Source organism: Euprymna scolopes, chromosome 41, assembly GCF_053919585.1.
Source record: "Euprymna scolopes isolate OS-2025 chromosome 41, ASM5391958v1, whole genome shotgun sequence".
In the NCBI taxonomy this organism is placed as follows: Eukaryota; Metazoa; Mollusca; class Cephalopoda; order Sepiida; family Sepiolidae; genus Euprymna; species Euprymna scolopes.
Genome location: NC_136522.1, coordinates 66,915,648 through 66,935,512, shown reverse-complemented (window position 1 = coordinate 66,935,512; position 19,865 = coordinate 66,915,648). Strand labels below are relative to the sequence as shown.

Genomic DNA, 19,865 nt, shown 5'->3' with positions numbered 1-19,865 from the left:
TGTCTCTCAAATGTCGGAACGGTGCGTTGGCCACACGAGATTAATGCCTCAGGTGCGCTTGAAAGCAACATTACAACGCAATATTACGTTATTACAAATAGAGATGAAGCAACCAATGAATTTTTTTTTAACAAAGTGTCATACAAGTATGCTCAATATCAAAGTAAGGCAGGATATATATTTTTTTATTTGTTTTACATAAGCATTTATATGTTGCTACACATTCATGAGCATGTTTCGGTCAGCCAATTACAAGTAACTAGAAACCTCTTCAGGAGATATTGTTTGAGTCCGTGTAGCCACATTTAAATGCTTATCTAAAACAAATAAAAAGTATATATATATATATGATGATGATGATTGCAACGTCTTGTCAGACGAGTGCCACTCCCTCAGACATTTAAAATCCATGAGCCCAAATGCCTGAGGGAGTATCTATACAAATATGATGTTACAGAGTCTTAGCTTTGTAGGACAGCTAAGTCTCTCTCTCTCGGTTCAAAATGTTGAGATCCAGCAACAAGCAAAAGCAAGATAGCCAGCAACAAATTAAACTGCAGACCAGCTTAATGCGGGTAATGGTCTTCCGCTTTATGGTTTTTTTAAATCAGAGATTTGCTTCTCATAGAAATGTTGCCTTCACCACGGCTTACGGGAGCCCTCTCCACCCCAATACACATATACACACACACAAATATACACGGTGCTAGTTGGCCGTTGACCCAGAATATATGTGTGTGTGTGTGTGTGTGTGTTTGTGTGTGTGTGTGTGTGTGTGTGTGCGTGTGTGTGTGTGATTTATTACATTAATAACGCTTAAAATTAATTTAGTATCACGTAGTATTAGGTAAAAAAATGATGTTTTTAACGCGTCGTCTCAGTGACCATCTTATATTATTTAACCCTTATCCTCGAGTGGCATTTAGTCCTTGATAAGTGGTGACTCCCTTAGTCGTGTAGGGGTGTCGAGGTTTAAGTGAAATTAAATCTCTTTGCCCCAAACAAAATAATAATAATAATAAAAAAAAAAGAATGAAACAAAACGCCACCGCCTTCTGCTTTAAAATGCACGGCATTTATTTTTCAACAAAAACAAAAAGGTGAATAAGCAAAGGTCCGATCGGTGAAAGTTCCTTCGAAGTCATAATGATTAAAATGTTAGATGAAAGTCCTTCGTGGAATCAAGGAGTTTAGAAGGTTAAAGTCCTGTGTGAAAATAATGAGATTATTTTAAGGTTTGTGTTTTATCTGGCGAAGTTCGCCTTACTTAAAAGTCTCATGAAGAAAGTAATTTGTGAGGAAAGTAATTCGTTGTTGGATTTATTTGCTTCCCCACTGAGCAAATTAGGCACAAGGCCGTTTTTTAATGTGGAGAAAGGGGGGGACCAGCTCCCGAGAGGTGGGAAATGGGAGCTGGATTAGTAACTGTTGGTATGAAGGGTTGCCCCTTCAGTGACCAAGGTCAGATATGTGGGGTTACCCCCACATATGGTCTTTGCTAGTCATAGCTTGCAGCATCTGTCGGAACAGATACTACACTTTGATCTTGTCGCTCGGTATCCGGAAAGTAATTCGTTGTTATTAATTAGAAAATGTGCGGAATGGATTTTTTATTTATTTGCTTCCCCACTGAGCAAATGAGGCAGGAGGCCGTTTTTTAATGTGGAGATAGGGGGAGGGGGAGGGAAATGGGGATCCAGCTCCCGAGAGGAGGGAAGTGGGAGCTGGATTAGAAACTGTTGGTATGAAGGGTTGCCCCTTCAGCGACCAAGGTCAGATATGTGGGGTTACCCCCACATATGGTCTTTGCTAGTCATAGCTTGCAGCATCTGTCGGAACAGATACTACACTTTGATCTTGTCGAGTAATTCATTGTTATTAATTAGAAAATGTGCGGAATGGATGCGTGTGTGCATAAGTCTTTTTTTTTTTTTTTTTTTTTTTTTTTTTTTTTTTTTTTGTCCGTTTTTCGTGTGTAATCATGGTGTTGGCGGCTTTGGCAGCAATAATGTTATGAAGATGAGAGGCATGTTCTCGTGTGTCATCGAAGCGAGAAGAAAGGAAGAAGACTGAAGTGACTTAATGAACGAATGAACTGAATTAATTGAATTAATCCTAGAAGACTGTTTGGTACTCATGCACTTATTGATCCGTGCTGAAATAATAACGTTATTATTTAAAAAGCTATGCTTAACATGGGGAGGGGAGGGTGTTTTGTACCTATTCTGTACTTTACCCTTACAATTAAATAAAAAAAAAACATATAATAAAACTTTAATTAAACTTGGAAATACGATTTTAAAAATAGCGCGAATCAGTAAGCACCAACTGTTTGATGCGTTTTTATACATTTTGGGCTCCAAAAACAAGATTGCTACTGCTGATATTTTGGTTTTTGGAAAAGCGTTAAAAAGACAATCTTCTGTATTTTCTCATTGGTCGCTTGTGTCACGTGATACTGTCGCCAACTACGTCTGCCAGAAATATGTTCATTTTCCTTTTGTTGTTGTGAGAAAAGTGTGTGGGCGTATTTGAAATTGTGCCGTTGCTGGAAGAACTTATTTTTGTGCAAAATGCGTGGGGAAATTGAAATGCATAAAGGTTCGTTTATTTGCGCACGCGTGCACGCGCGTGTGTATGACTGAACTGTCGAAATGTTTCCTCATTTTATATTTATATATATAAAAAAAAAATTATATTACCCATACACAATTTTCATTGGATTCTGTTTTGACCGACAATCGCACCATTTATCCAAAAATTATTTTAAAAAAGATGCCTCAGTCTCAAATAATTTCTCTTCCATTAACTGAGGACAGACAGGTACTACATCTTGAGCCCCAGTATTCCTACACCCACTGTGCGGACGTGTGCATGTGTGGAGGTGTTTACATACATCGATTCTAATTTTTTTATATACAGGCCACGTTTTAGGGAAAATAAAAATCTAGTCTATTAAATAAATATTTTTATTTACTTTGTTTCTTTTTTTACGAAGATTTTTTTTTTTTTTTGCGTTTAATGCAAAAAGAAAAAAGTAAAAAGGTACTCTTGCATAAGTTGACCCGAATTCTCGTGAATTCCTGTCAAGTATGAATCGGGTGAGACCGGCAATTATCGGTGTCAGCTGAGTGTCGTAACAGACGCAGACTAATGAAAAAAACAAAACAAACCGGAAAGAATACAAATTGTAGAGGACTAGGATATATATATCCTATTCCCGTTACAAAAGAATGGAATGAAGGAAACAAAACTCAATTGCTGAATAAAATAAACATGTCGTTTATTTTCTGTCAAAATTAAATGGTTTAGGTGTAACACGTGTCCATTCAGGCGTTGACGACTACATGCGTGGAAAAGAAAGGAATGAAGTCGAGGACGAGAAATGGCCGTTCCGCACGTAGAAAGGGAAATAGAAAGGGGGGTTGGCCTCAGCAAAACCATGCGTTCATGATAGCAGTCGTCCACGTGAAAAAGTCTTCAAGCCAAGAGCTATGGACACCGAACTTGCCTGGTTGACGAACCCAGGCAAAAAGGGAAGAAAGAGGAAGTTGAATGGTGTTGTTGACTTTTATATCGGGGTGAGTGTTCTGACTGCGCATGTCTAGAAATTCCTTTCAGGGGAAGTGACGTTTTCCATGTGTGCGTACATGTGTGTACGTTAGCGTGTGTGTGTATGCACGTGAATGTGGGTGTATATACATGAACGTGAATATATGTACGTGTCTGTGCGTATGTGCGTGCGTACGTATGTGTGTGTATGAGGATGTGTATATGCGTGCGTGTGTGTGCGTATGTGCGTGCGTGTGTGTTTGCGTATGTGCGTGCGTACATGTGGGTGTGTATATGTGAGGAAAAACATGTTCAAACAAAATGCAAATAAAAAAAAAACTACGTTGAAAAATGAAAATATGTTTATTTCATTTTAGTATTTAATTTTTTTTTTTTTTTTTTTTTTTTGCAAAATATTTATCAACAGAAAGTTTGTTTGTTTGTTTTTTCTCCAAGAAAAGATTTTTTAACCGTATAATTGTTAGGTGTAAGTACAAGTTTTGTTTTGTTTTTGTGTGTGTTTTCTTTTCTTTTTTGTAACCGCATTTTTTTCTTGCTTTTTTTATTTCAAGACTTGTTGTTCAGTCAAGTTCTTTTGGTGGCACTGTCCATTTGTACATCTCCAGGAGAAACCATCCTTTACACACGATCTTTTTTTTTTTAAGTAAGCATTTGTGTTTACAATTGTTGAACCTCATTTTATGGGACAGCAATTTCTTCTCCTGACAATGAGATTGTCTGCATCGATGTTTTCATTTCTTTTTCTAACATGTATAGATTAATTTTCTTGCCTGTCATTTCTCTATTTGGCGAGTTTGAAAATATATTTGTCAGCTTTTTTTTGGGGTGGGGGTGGGGGGAGTCGCTTTCTTCCAATTTGAGTGTCGTCTGCTTCCATTTAGATAGCGCTTTTTCATTGGCTAATTCATTGGCTAAATTTTCAGAAAAATATAAAGTCATCCCGTTCCCTTAATATCACCTTAAAAATTACTAAAAACATAACAGAAAAAACATAACACAAAAAAAAAAATAAAATAAATAAATAAATAAAAAGTCAAGTTAGCGTATCAACATTTGAACAATGCCCGGCTGACACCGATGATTGCCGGTCTCGCCCGATCCATGCTTGACGGGAATTCACAAGAATTCGGGTCAAATTATACAAGAGTACCGAAAAAAATGTGATTTTGTACTACTACTACTAGTAGTAGTAGTAGTAGTAGTAGTAAGATATATTTCTAATTGATTAAACACAAGGTCGAATGAAGTTTTTTAAAACAAGCGCACGAGAAGTGCACTTTGGCCCACCCGAAAATTACTGAGCAGAGCCCTGCCGGCATTATCCAGTAGGGATGCCTAGAAATAAACCAACTGCTTCTCAAAGAGAGAAGATAAACCCTGGGAAGGTGCATCTACTTAGTAGAGTCTAAGTTACCAGTTATTTATAGTTTATATTTAAAATCTATTTAAAGGAGGAAATATAAATCAATAGGTAAAAAAGAATTTTGAAGGTTATGTTGCACTTCTCCGCTTTAAGAATTACCTTCATCATATTAGGTCTAGTTTTAATTCAATTAGTAATTTGATAACCAAACACCGTCATAATATACCTTCATAATGTTGTTTCAATGGCAGCCATATCAAAGCTGAAAAGTTCAATATAACCATTGTGCATCTCTGATATCGCGCTGAAATAACATTATTATTTAGAAAGTCATTCTTAGCAGGGGGAGGGAAGGCTGTTTTGTAGCTATTCTGTACTTTCACCTAATAATTTAATAAACCGTAAAAAAATACTCGAAAATATTAGTTAAAAAAAAACGCGGAGAAGAAAGAAGGAAAGAGATAGAAAGGGTGAAATGGGCAAGGTGAGAGATAAAATCGTCAAGTATATATATATATATATATATATATATATATATTAAACCTGGCGCCGCTGTTTTTTTTTTTTTTTTATCCCCCCGCTTGAAAAATCACCAGTCTGAAATCGCCATTTCCCTATTTATTGCAGTATCTTTGGGGAGGGGGTTAGTTTATTTCTAATCGCCGGGGAATGTCGGTGTGGTTGTTGCCTAGGAGTGCGCCTTCTCGTGAGGGGAGGGTGACTTTTCTTTCACCCCCACTTTCCGATCCCTAATGTTAAATCTCCAAGTCGTGCGGAGGAAGGGATAAATACTAAAATACTACTACTACTACCACACAAACATATATATATATATATATATATATATATATATATATATATATATATATATATATGTGTGTGTGTGTGTGTGTGTGTTATTTTTTATTACCGTATTTTTCTGTTAAGTTATATAATATATATATTAAATACTATAAAGTTTTTTTAATAACGATGTAAGGTTAAAGTAAACAAAAGTGTAACTCCCTATAATATAAATATTATAAATAAATATTATAATATAAATCATTTTAAAAGTTTTTTTTGTGATTTGTTTTTTTAGTGTGAAAGTTCTCAACAACGAAATATAAAATGGCGCGGATGACACACACACAAAAAAAAAGCTTGGGTTATTTTTAAACCAGAAACTACTGCGAGTAAACTACATCACGTGACCTGCTATGCGGCTTCTGATTGGCTGTTAGCCGAAGCATCACCTTCGACTGTTCAAAGTAACAAAGATGTCTAGTCGTCTATGTGTGTGTAATGGTCGAATGAGGAGACGTGAACTAAGTCTACCCACATCTCGAACCTACGATTTCCAACACGAAGAAAATTGAGTGAAAAGAAAAAGCCAATGTGTATATAAATCATATACATACCGCAGCAGTGTTGAAATATTGAAATTATAACAATTAATTTCAAATTTGTGTGCAAAAAAACAAGGAAAGAAAGAAATCTTTTCTCCATTCTTTATTATTTTTTTTTTTAAGACCATTTATTCCGACAAAAAAATGGTCCCAAAAATGGAGTGAAACGGCAAACAAGAGCGGAAAGAAACCAAAAAGCAAGACCAAAAAGGAGAAAAAGGCGTATCGTCTAGCTTCTTCATAATTCATACACACGTTCATAGAATGTTGAAGCGCAATATCTAGTTAGACATTTTAGTCGGAGGTAGGCATATGTATATATATAAAAAAAAAAAAAAATCAACAGAAAATGTTGCATGTTTTCTGCTTCCTATTTAAATTTATTTCAAAATCTTTCTTTTTAAAAAAAATAATTTCTTCAATCAAAATTGTGATGCCATTGTCGTGTATATATATATATATATATTATCATATTGTAATGTAAGTGTTCTGTCCTACCCGTAACTTTCTTTTTAAACGAGGTTGGGTTCTATTTTTATAATTTGTACACTTATTTTTTGTAAATTATATACATAAATATTTACTAGAAAGTTTTCAGAGAAAACTATATATATATATAAATAGTCTTTAATTATTGGTTTATATTTACTGCAGCAGCGATAAAACATTATTTCAGAGTGACTATGTAGAATGGCGACTTTGAAAGAAAAAAAGGTTAGACTTGAAAAAGGAAATTAGAGTGTGTCGGATTTTTTTCTTTTTAGATAGGCGATCGATTATTTAGATTATTCGGACTACTCTTCTCATTTAAATTTGTATATTCACAACGTTTCGCCCGAGGTAACCTCCGACCTTCTACGGATGTCGCTTTTCGAACTTTGGAATTTTTTTTTATGCCGATAAAAACTAAAGTGTAGTATCTGTTCTGACCTCTCTGTTCTCGGTCAGTGAAGAAGTTTTTATTGGGGCTGAAACGATTTAAAAAAAAAATTGTTTCAATTCCGTGTTACTATTGTTGAAGGTGTTGGAAATCCCTCACATTATAAACTAACCTTGTTCTAGTAGGAAGATGGGGGGGGGGGGCAAGTAAATAGAAATACCTCGGAAGAAAGTGTCATCCGATACACGTGGTCGATTTTAATCCCCCCCCCCTCCCCAGGTCAGTGAAAAAGTTTCTACGCTGACATTTTTTTTTTTTTTAAATCAGAATACTCCGTTTTGGGGGCCGGGGAGCTAGATTTTTCCCCACATTAAAAACTAAGTGTCTACCTCTGTTTAAGTGAAGCGAAGGAATATGATTCCCTTACCTACTCAAGTTCAAGTAGAACGAAAACGTTGTTAATGTAATGACTATGGTGAGGATAGTAGTCCGAATAATAAAAACAGAAGCGATGATTTTTTTTTTTTTTTTCTATAAATATATTTTTGTGTGCTGACTTAGAACGGGTGTTGTACAATTAGGTGGTACCCCTCCAATTTAAGCGTTCTTTTGTTTCTAGACCATAACACACACACACACACATATATCTATATATATATATATATATATATATGTGTGTGTGTCTTGTTCAAAAATAGGTGCTTATTCAAGTTCTACTTTCGAATCTTAGCCGTTTTCTCACGTGATCCTCAAGATCAGAATAGAATTCGAAAACCTTTGCAAAAAAAAAAAAAAAAAAAATTGTTTTAAAATGTTAACTTTGTATTTCGACCGGATTTAGATCCCATTGTTATATTTTTTTTCGTTTACATATAAGAATAAAAGAAAAACAAATATAGAAAAAAAAAAAAAAAAAGATTTGTTTCTGTCTCTTGGTTATATATCTCTCCATTCGCATAAATTATGTTCATTATGTCTGAACACAAAGAAGTCTTCTTACACCAATGGCTGACGTTTTTTGTGCTAGATCTAATTTGAGTTATTGATTAAATAAAAGTTTCAGTTTCTATCATTGTCAAAGAAGCGGAAATACTTTTTTTTTTATATTACCAAAATCTTTTTTAAAAAAATAATTAACTTTTTTGGAGTTTATATTCTTGAGACATCAAAACAATTTTTTTTTTTCTTTGTTCTTTTTGCAAATTGGCCAAACCTTTCAAGGACAAATATTCCTTTCTGCAAAATTTCCATGAAAGATTCACCAAAAACAGAAATAGAACTATTATAGAGTCCTTCATACTAGTGGGCATCACATATTTTTTTAGAAGTATACCCGCCAATTTTGAGAGCAAAGACGTTCCTGCAATTTGCTCAATGTCTAGGTTAGCAATTCTTTGTTTAGTCAGAAAGAAAGAGAAACCTAGTTAGCTATTTATCTTCTTTTTTTTTTCCTTTTTTTTTTTTTGAATTGTTGTGTATCACAGTTAGATCCATTGGAAATCATTCTTTTTAAAGAGAATTATATACCAAGGCAAATACACGCATGTCTATGTAAGTATGTTTAATCCCTTGCTACGTTTCATTTTTTTTTGTTTTTTGTTTCATCCACATTTCGGATATCCACTAACAGACTCTGGAACATTACTATTGAAAGGTTGGTAATTATATTGTTTTCAATGGCATGGTTCTCCATAATTTTCCATCTTGTATAAATTCTTCAATATTAAAAAAAAAAAAAAAAAAAAAGTTTTATTTTTCCTTTGTAAAAATAGAATTATCAAACTTATTTACATTTTAAACTTGTATTCCTTCATCTTGGTTCTGAAGTCAACGTTTTAGTGACTATATCATTGAGCATTCTTCTAGTGTCTTGATGTTGGTAACTTTCTGTGAATTTCAAACCACGAATTAGTCATTGGATCTTCTTAGCTGGAACTTGTTCTTGGCTTCTTGGTAAAAAAAAAAATACTTCTCTATTTTGTCTCTGACTATGGTTCCAAATAAATTTAAAATGTACATACCTGGAATTCTATCTAATACTAGCACGCTCGATCGCAAAATACACTTAAATATGATAATTTATACATATTTCGTATTTATTATTATAGAGTTCAATTATTTCATATATTGTACTCCATATATAGTCATGATTTCAAAAGTAAAAAAGATATGATTTGAGTGCCATCAGCTTGAATCAAAACCGAAATCCAAGCATAGTTTTATGATTGAAACTATGTCTACAAGTTAAGCAAAAACTGAAATTTATTTGTACTCAATATGGTTGGACTGTAGAAGAGAGTGTGAATTTTATTAAATACAATCTGTTTTCCTTGACAGACAAGGTTCACACAAGCAAGCAAGGACGGAAAGACAGTCCACAGTTTTATAATTATATAGATATAAATTTAAGTTAGTCGGATTTTAGACGTTGGACCATAATAGAATTTAATCTGAGAAATCAAATTGATTCTGACTTGCCAATTTTTATTTGTTATCATTGTAGCATGTTCTTTGTAATAAGATAATGTACTTTGCTTCAATGCTTCATTGCATTAGATATTTTTGGGAAATCATAATAAAAGTACAAATATTCTCAACCAATGCCAGATCAAAATAAATAATTATAAATAATATTCATCTTCAAGTTGTCATAGTGGAAAGTACATATTTATAATTTATCTATATCCATATGTATACTTAATAAAGTTATGTGTGTCCACCAATGGACATCAAAACCATTGGACATAGAAAGTCTAAACTTTCTAACAACGATCTTTTCTAAATTGGTCCACATCAGTTGTAATGGCTAATTTTCACATGCCATTTATCATATTGATGGTTTGTGTTATTTGGAAGTATTTTGGGGTGTGGTGCCTTGTATGTATCCAAATTGTTTCTATATTAAAAACCCATTGTAAGATGACTATTTGACCTTTTATGTAATAAATTAGTTGACATTGAATGGTTTTTGCAAACATTCAAGCATTTATAACTGAATCGTTTGTTGTAGATTGTTTACATTCTGCTGGTCACCTTTAAAGCACTTTTGTATTTGTATGCGAGGAATCTCTAAAATTCTTATTGCTAACTTCAGCCCTTAAAATGTCTTGGCTCGTATTATGGAAAAATACAAATCTTTAGTAGCTGTGTGTTCAGAAATTTGTTTTCTTTTGGCTTAGTATCTTGGCAACTGTATTGTTAGCAATTGCAGTCGGCAACTGTATTGTTAGCAATTGCAGTCGGCAACTGTATTGTTAGCAATTGCAGTTGGCCACCATATTGTTGGCAATTGCAGTTGGCCACCATATTGTTGGCAATTGCAGTTGGCCACCATATTGTTGGCAATTGCAGTTGGCCACCATATTTTTTGCAATTGCAGTTGGCAATCATATTTTTTGCAATTGCAGTTGGCAACTGTATTGTTAGCAATTGCAGTCGGCAACTGTATTGTTAGCAATTGCAGTCGGTAACTGTATTGTTAGCAATTGCAGTTGGCAACTGTATTGTTAGCAATTGTAGTCGGCAACTGTATTGTTAGCAATTGCAGTCGGCAACTGTATTGTTAGCAATTGCAGTCGGCAACTGTATTGTTAGCAATTGCAGTCGGCAACTGTATTGTTAGCAATTGCAGTCGGCAACTGTATTGTTAGCAATTGCAGTCGGCCACCATATTGTTAGCAATTGCAGTCGGCCACCATATTGTTAGCAATTGCAGTCGGCCACCATATTGTTAGCAATTGCAGTCGGCCACCATATTGTTAGCAATTGCAGTTGGCCACCATATTGTTAGCAATTGCAGTTGGCCACCATATTGTTAGCAATTGCAGTTGGCCACCATATTGTTAGCAATTGCAGTTGGCCACCATATTGTTAGCAATTGCAGTTGGCCACCATATTGTTAGCAATTGCAGTTGGCCACCATATTGTTAGCAATTGCAGTTGGCCACCATATTGTTAGCAATTGCAGTTGGCCACCATATTGTTCGCAATTGCAGTTGGCAATCATATTTTTTGCAATTGCAGTCGGCAACTGTATTGTTAGCAATTGCAGTTGGCAACTGTATTGTTAGCAATTCCAGTTGGCAACTGTATTATCAATTCCAGTTGGCAACTGTATTGTTAGCAATTCCAGTTGGCAACTGTATTGTTAGCAATTCCAGTTGGCAACTGTATTAGCAATTGCAGTCGGGCACTGTATTGTTAGCAATTGCAGTCGGCAACTGTATTGTTAGCAATTGCAGTCGGCAACTGTATTGTTAGCAATTGTAGTTGGCAGCTGTATTGTTAGCAATTGCAGTTGGCAAAAATATTGTTTGCGATTGCAGTTGGTAAATTGATGAAATAATGCCAATATTTCTACAGAGGCCTAAATTAAAAACCTTGATGAAAAATCTTGCCATACTTTGCTGTATTAAGAAAGCCTATTTATTATCAAAAGTAAAAACAATGTATTCTAACAGAAACGGCAAAATGATAATTATCTACTTAGAATGCATCAAAGGTTCGGTTTGAATTTAATAGAGAGGTTACCAGCTCTGATCAACATTTTAAAAATGTTGCAATAGTACAACTGAAACTTTGTGACTATGACATCCCAAATTAGAAAACTAGCTTGAATGTAAATAATTTGTCTTAGCAAATTTCAATGGCGAGATTCACCCATATTCTTTGGATGATCTGCAGACTTTGGAATTTCTCCAAGAAATATGGTTTCTTCTGCACTTATTCATGAAAGTTAATATCCTGGAACTTTTTGAGATCTTTAAATCTTGAAGATTTAAAAAAAAAAAATTTCGACACATTTCAAGATTTTTTTTTTTTTTATTAGTTTAGTTATAGTCACATTTTCGAATTGGTTATGAAAAAAAATATTCACAAAGCAATACAAAGTTCTAGAGGTCTTTAAAGACATCAGCAAATTGAATATTACAGGAACCTGTATATGCAACCTGGTATGATTTAAATGGTTTAATCGGGCATATGATGGAAAGTGTAAATTTCTTTCAATATTAATTAGGAAGTTAACTCGCTTATCGATGTAGTCTATAAAATTCAAATGCAATTAAATATGCTTTGATCCGGTGCATACTAAAGAGACGGGTATGAACCTGCATTCTTAATAATTTGTGTAATAGTGAAAGCCTTACAGTAGTCATTTTTAGTAGATTGTTTGCATGGTACGTTGCTTGCAAGTTATATACAATGCACAAGACCTCATTTTCAATAGGTAACTGCATTAGTGCATTGCTAATTAAGAGTTCGCAATGACCTCTTACAATGTATTGTTTAAAATTACCATCTGTAAATTTATTGTTTGCAATGGCTGTCTGTAATGTATTGTTTTGAATTGCCATCTGATACATTATTTACAATGGCCATCTGCAAATGTATTGTTTGAGATTATTGTTGGCAAACTTGCTTGTCATTATCGTTGGCAAATGTATTGTTCGCAATAGCTGTATACAAATGTATTGTTCGCAATAGCCGTATACAAATGTATTGTTAGCAATGGCCGTATACAAATGTATCGTTAGCAATAGCCGTATACAAATGTATCGTTAGCAATAGCCGTATACAAATGTATCGTTAGCAATAGCCGTATACAAATGTATTGTTAGCAATAGCCGTATACAAATGTATTGTTTGCAATTAGCAACCGTTTGCAATTGCTCTAGTCGACTGTATTGTTTGCCATTATTATTATTTGCAGCTGTATTTGCAATTGTTCTTGGAAACTCTTATTGTTAGTAATTGTTGTTGGCAATGATATTGTTTGCAGTTTGCAATTGCTGTTGGCAATTGTATTTGCATTTGCCGTTGGAAACTATTGTTTGAACTTGCTGTTGGCAACTCTATTTTTTGCAATTGCTGTTGGCAACTCTATTTTTTGCAATTGCTGTTGCCTACTTTATTTGCAATTGCTTTTGGCAATAGTATTGGTGGAAATTGCCCTTGGCAATAGTATTCATGGGAATTAAACTTGGAAACTGTTGGTTTCAATTGACATTAGCAACTGCATTGTGTGCAATTATTGTTGGCAACTGTATTGTTTGCAATAGCTGTAGCCGACTATTATTTGCCATTATTATTGGCAACTGTTTGCAATTGTTGTTGGTAACTGTATTGTTTGCATTTGCCGTTGTCAACAATATCATTTGAAATTGCTGTTGGCAATGGTATTTTGTATTGTATAATTGCAATTGCAGTTGGCAACAGTATTTTTTGTAGTTGCCATTACTAACTATTGTTTGCAGTTGCCATTAGCAATTGTATTGGTTGCATTTTCATTTGGTAATAATATCGTTTGCAATTGTTGCTGTCAACTGTATTGGTTGCCATAATTGTTTGCGACTGTATTGTTTGCAATTGCAGTTAAACATTTATTGGTTGGCAATTGTATTTTTCGGCTATATTGTTTGCAAATGCTGTTGACAACTGTATTCTTTTCAATTGCAGTTAGCAACTGTATTGGGTTCAATTGTCAATTGTATTGTTTGCAATTACTGTTGCCAACTGTATTTGTTTGCAATATACATTAGCAACTGTACTTGTTGCAATTTATAACAATATCGTTTGCAATTTCTGTTTACAATGGTATCGATTGCAATAGCTGTTGGCAACTGTCGTTTACAATTGCAGTTGTCAACTGTATTGGCTGCAATTATAGTTTGCAACTGTATTGTTTGAAATTGCAGTTGGACACTTATTTGTTTGCAATTCAAGTTTTTGGCTATTTTATTTGCAATTGCTGTTGCCAACTGTACTGTTTGCAATTGATGTTACAACTGTATTGGTTGCATTTGATAACGTTTGACATTTGTAGTTTGTAACAATATCGTTTGCAATTTCCGTTACCAATGGTATCTTTTGCAATAGTTGTTGGCAACTGTTTTGTTTGAAATTGTAGTTGTAAAGTTTATTGGTTGCAATAAAATTTTGCAACTGTGTTGTTTGCAATTGCAGTTGAACACTTATTTATTTGCAGTTGGCAAAAGTATTCATTTGCATTTGCAGTTGGCAACTTTATTGATTTGCAAAAGCCACTGTTTTTTTTTATATTCCAGTTGTCAGCTATATTGTTTGCAATTGCTTTAGCCGACTGTATTGTTTGCAATTGCTGTTGGCAGCAGTATTGGTTGCAATTGCAGTTTGCAACTGTATTGATTGCAATTGCAGTTGTGAGCTATGTTGCTCGCAAGTGTTGTAGTCGACTGTATTTTTTGATACTGCTGTTGACAAGTGTATTTGCCTGTGTTCTTGGCAACTATTGTTTTCAATTGCTGTTATCAACTGAAATTTTTTCATTTGCCATTGACAGCAATATTAGTTTCAATTGCTGTTAGTAACTATCACGTTTGCCATTGCTGTTGGTAACTATCACGTTTGCCATTGCTGTTGGTAACTATCACGTTTGCCATTGCTGTTGGTAACTATCACGTTTGCCATTGCTGTTGGTAACTATCACGTTTGCCATTGCTGTTGGTAACTATCACGTTTGCCATTGCTGTTGGTAACTCACGTCTGCCATTGCTGTTGGTAACTCACGTCTGCCATTGCTGTTGGTAACTCACGTCTGCCATTGCTGTTGGTAACTATCACGTTTGCCATTGCTGTTGGTAACTCACGTCTGCCATTGCTGTTGGTAACTATCACGTTTGCCATTGCTGTTGGTAACTATCACGTTTGCCATTGCTGTTGGTAACTATCACGTTTGCCATTGCTGTTGGTAACTATCACGTTTGCCATTGCTGTTGGTAACTATCACGTTTGCCATTGCTGTTGGTAACTATCACGTTTGCCATTGCTGTTGGTAACTGTGTCGTGTGCAATTATAATTTGTGACTATATTTTCAATTCCCGTTGGACAGTGTATTGTTTGCAACATTCTGTTGACAAGTGTAGCATTTGCAATTGCAGTTGGTAAACGTATTGTTTGGAATCGCAGTTGGCAACTGTGTTTCTGTTGGGAAGTGTATTTTTTGTCAATTGCAATTTTTGTTGATAATATTGTTAGCGATGATAGTTTGAAACTGTATTGCTTGCAATGATAATTGGTGTCTGTAAAACTGTACTTTTTGCAAGTACTGTTTGCAATTATTATTTGTAACAGTGTATTGGTCGCAATTGTTGTGTGCAGATTTTGTTGGTCACAATTGTTGTTGCGAACTGTGTTGGTCGCAATTGTTGTGGCCAACTGTGTTGGTTGCAATTGTTGTGGCCAACTGTCTGAGTTATAATCGGCATTGGCAACTGTATCGTTTGCAATCCGTTGTCAACTGTATCGTTTGCAATCGCCGTTGTCAACTGTATCGTTTGCAATCACCGTTGTCAACTGTATCGTTTGCAATCGCCGTTGTCAACTGTATCGTTTGCAATCGCCATTGTCAACTGTATCGTTTGCAATCGCCGTTGTCAACTGTATCGTTTGCAATCGCCGTTGTCAACTGTATCGTTTGCAATCGCCGTTGTCAACTGTATCGTTTGCAATCGCCGTTGTCAACTGTATCGTTTGCAATCGCCGTTGTCAACTGTATCGTTTGCAATCGCCGTTGTCAACTGTATCGTTTGCAATCGCCGTTGTCAACTGTATCGTTTGCAATCGCCGTTGTCAACTGTATCGTTTGCAATCGCCGTTGTCAACTGTATCGTTTGCAATCGCCGTTGTCAACTGTATCGTTTGCAATCGCCGTTGTCAACTGTATCGTTTGCAATCGCCGTTGTCAACTGTATCGTTTGCAATCGCCGTTGTCAACTGTATCGTTTGCTATCGCCGTTGTCAACTGTATCGTTTGCTATCGCCGTTGTCAACTGTATCGTTTGCTATCGCCGTTGTCAACTGTATCGTTTGCTATCGCCGTTGTCAACTGTATCGTTTGCTATCGCCGTTGTCAACTGTATCGTTTGCTATCGCCGTTGTCAACTGTATCGTTTGCAATCGCCATTGGCAACTATCGTTCTCAATCGCTATTGTCAACCGTATTGTTTGCAGTCGCTGTTGCTGACTATTGTTTGGAATTGCTGTTGTCATCTGTACTGTTTGCAATCGTTGTCAACTACTGCTTGCTATTGTGGTTGTCAAGTGTATTGTTTGCAATCGCTGTTGTCAACTGTATTGGTTGGAGTTGTAGCTGGCAACTGTATTGTTTGCAATTCTAGTTTGCAACTGTATTGCTTACAGTGATAGTTGGCAAACATTGTTTGCAATGCTATTTGGCAACTGTATTTTTTTTTTTTTTTGCAATCACTGTTTCTGACTATTGTTTGCAGTTATATTTGGTAATAGTATTGTTTGTAATCGCTGTTTACAATGGTAGTTTACAAACATATTATTTACAATGATAATTAGCAAATGTATTGTTTTTTTAATGGCCACAATTTGTCTCACTCATTTGATTCTTGGTTATTTGACATAAAAATAACTTGAAAAGAGCAGTTTTGATTGTAGAATAAAGAAATAGCACAGTCAGAGTAAGTAGGAATTTACCACAAACCTTAACATTCATCTAAGAATAGGTTTGATGAAGGTTTCTGTGATTAGTTTATTATAAGATAGATACATTGAACTTTGACCTGAATATTCCAAAATTAAATCAATTCCAAGTTAGACCATGACCTATATATTTACTAAATTTGATGATAGTAGACCAAGTGATGTACAAGCCTGTCTGTACATAATGAAACATTTCGATAAACCAACAAATTAGATTGAAAACATAACTTTCTTAACGGAGGTTATAAAGAAGATAAACGTTTTGTCATGAGTATAAAAACAATAAGAAGAAAAATCAAAAACAAGCGAAAGATTATGCAACAGATGGTAATGCTGAAAATAGCTGAAATTGTAAAGAAAACCAATGAATGCAGAAACTAATGCACGCGTTACAAACGCTGACCAATCATATGGAAACTGCAAGAGAAGTAAGACAAAAAGATAGAAAAACATCACATGGAATGAAGAAAACTGAAACTATAAAATTGTAAGTTAACCTGCACCCCCCCCCCATCCCAAAGAATTGTATTGTTAGCATAGACTGGCATCTCGCTATGAAGGATCAAGGAGGATGTCTAGACTGCCAAGAGAAAGCACTAACCAAACCTTCACTGGATGAGTGCAAAGAGGACTGATTTTGGAGAGTCTTGTTGCCAGCCAAATCACATTTGGGCTGGTGCATCTGCTACTAGTCTCTCGCTTCTGAGCAGGGTTCAGAAGAGTCGCCAATCTGGTAGGTCCTGAACGACAGCTTCAACCTCTGTCCCATCGACATAACGTTGCATCTCTCTGCCTGTTCTACAAGTATTTTAATGGTGAATCCTCCAACGAGCTACAAGCCCTTGTACCCCCTCGACGTAAATACCTCTGACAAGCAGCAAAATCGCACCCCCTACATAGTAGAGATCCCTAGATGTAAGAAAGCTTTCTACTCTAATAGTTTCTTCCTTTAGAACTGCTAAACTTTGGAACTCCCTTCGGAGTTCCTGCTTTCGCAACTTTACTAACATTCAGAAGTTCAAGTGTAATGTTAACAGATATCTCGCTGCTCAACTCCCTACATAGTATCCCTGCAACTTATGTCCCAGATAGTAGCTCCCTACATCAAAGTGGCACTGCCTTGTTTGGGGTGAAAATGGAATTTAAAAAAAAAAAAAAAGAATTCCAATTGAAACCAATGGTCATTGCAAGTAAGAAACCAATGGCAAGCAGCTGTTGCAATAACACAAAGACATTTGAAAAGGTTATTGAAAAAGATTGAGAGTACTGGCAATCTGGGGAAACTTCTCGTCACCCAATGAAATGGCCTGTATGAGAACTCCTAGGGAGTACAAATAACAAGAAAGAGGTTAGAGCAAAAGTCTTCAGGACAAACGTTTTTCTAGTGCAAATTTGGCCAAGTGTAATATTAACTCTCGCAGCCCTAAAAAGATGTCAATTGTAGTCTCTGCAGATAATGTTCAACTTGGTATATAGCGCCTTTGATCATTTTAATGAGGGTAAAGACTGTCCGTTTAAATATAACCCTACTGGCTTGCAGATACATTTGTGTACTCCCAGACTGTTAGCAATTGAATCTTGGAGGTTTAAGGCTTTGCAATGACTAGCCATCAATCACTTTGATTTGTCTGTTAGTTGTACCTACCCGGTGTTGTCCAGGATACCAGTGAAGTCATTTCCGTTTTTAACTTTTATTTATTTGCATATTTTTAAACTTAAGGTAGACAACTCCGATTATATTCTTCAATTTAAAATGAATTATCCCATTGTTGATTTTCATTTTTAAGTAATTTTTATTTTTAAAAAATTTTTCCATATTAGCATTCGTCTCGGATAGGCTTAGTTTTTTAAATAAATTTTAATTATGATACTATATTGCCAATAACACAGTACAACAATAACAAATGATAATAGCAAAATTCGATTTCTCAGCTTGTATGCTATTTGAGTGTGACTTTAAAAACCAACAAGTTATAAAATCGATTTTCACCAGTTTCTTTGAGTTAGATTATTAACAAGAGGTATATAATTAAAATTGTTCAAAGAGTTAGTTTTGACAAACATTGGTTCATGTTAAGAACAACAAAAAATATTTTAATCAATTTCATCAATTTTTCTATTTAATCCTGATCAAGATTTTGTTTTTTAACCATGAATAAAATAAGGGAAAAGGGGTTTTCACTCCCTAATTCAGAGGTACTCCTACTTTAGCCATGGACACCAGGTGAAAAAAAATTAAAAATCTTTTAACTAGGAATCTGGGCAGTATCTGGTAGCTCTTGTAATGGTAAATAAGACCTTTGGTTATTCAATGGTGAAAGATTTTATCACTGAAAACAATTGCATATGATTAATTGAACACAAGTTTCTATCATGGTTGTGAAATTAGAGGTTTGTAAAGAAGTTGGAGTTATCATATTGCCTGTCTGAGATAGACTGAGACTGCTTTTTTTTAAATTTTTTTTTTAAATATGACTGTTTTTAGCTATCACTGTTTCCATAGCATAATTAGGGGAATATTTCATAAAATGTGAAGGTTTAAGTAATATTTTACATTGTTAGGCAAAGTTATGCAGTCTAACAGCTGATTTATGTTCTTGTTTTTATTAATGTATTGTATTTTTTTACTATTGAAGTTTATGCAGATTTTGTATTTATTATTATAGAACCAATTCTCTATTGATTATTATATTGTACCCAATTTATAGTAGTGATTTCGAAAATTAAAAAAATATGACTTCGTTGCTATTAAAATTGAAACTAAAACATTTAGCTTGCCAGCGTTATTTGCTACTCTATGACCTAAGGACAATGGATGTCAAAATTTTAAAAATTAATGCTGTTCAACATATAAATGTATATTTGTGCATGCATAGAGGAGCTTAATTTGACTCACACCTGCCAAGTTCCAGTTTTTACATTTTGACCTCCTTAACAGCTAAAAACTAAATCGAATTGTTACAGGTCCAAATCCTCTTTATATCAAATTTCAAGTCTGCAGACCAAAAATTAACAGAGTAGTTTGATAGAGACCGTTCTGTGCACACACACACGGATGAAGTACTAACTGGATTGTCTACATTTTGTTATTATGGAAGTATTATTTTCCACTAGAGAGATATGAATTAAACAGCTTTAAATTTCCAAAACAGCTACATGGTAAACAGTTGA

At 34.8% G+C, this 19,865-nt stretch overlaps 1 protein-coding gene across 1 annotated transcript in view; it reads left to right on the top strand.

Annotated features, from left to right (window-relative positions):
• Window positions 1-6,157: 6,157 nt before the first annotated feature.
• Window positions 6,158-19,865, top strand: part of LOC145266578 (uncharacterized) — a 106,701-nt gene continuing 92,993 nt past the window's right edge. Inside the window, exon 1 of the mRNA XM_080122418.1 lies at window positions 6,158-6,628. The gene's annotated coding sequence lies outside the window, so the exon portion shown is untranslated. The remainder of the gene's footprint in view (window positions 6,629-19,865) is intronic.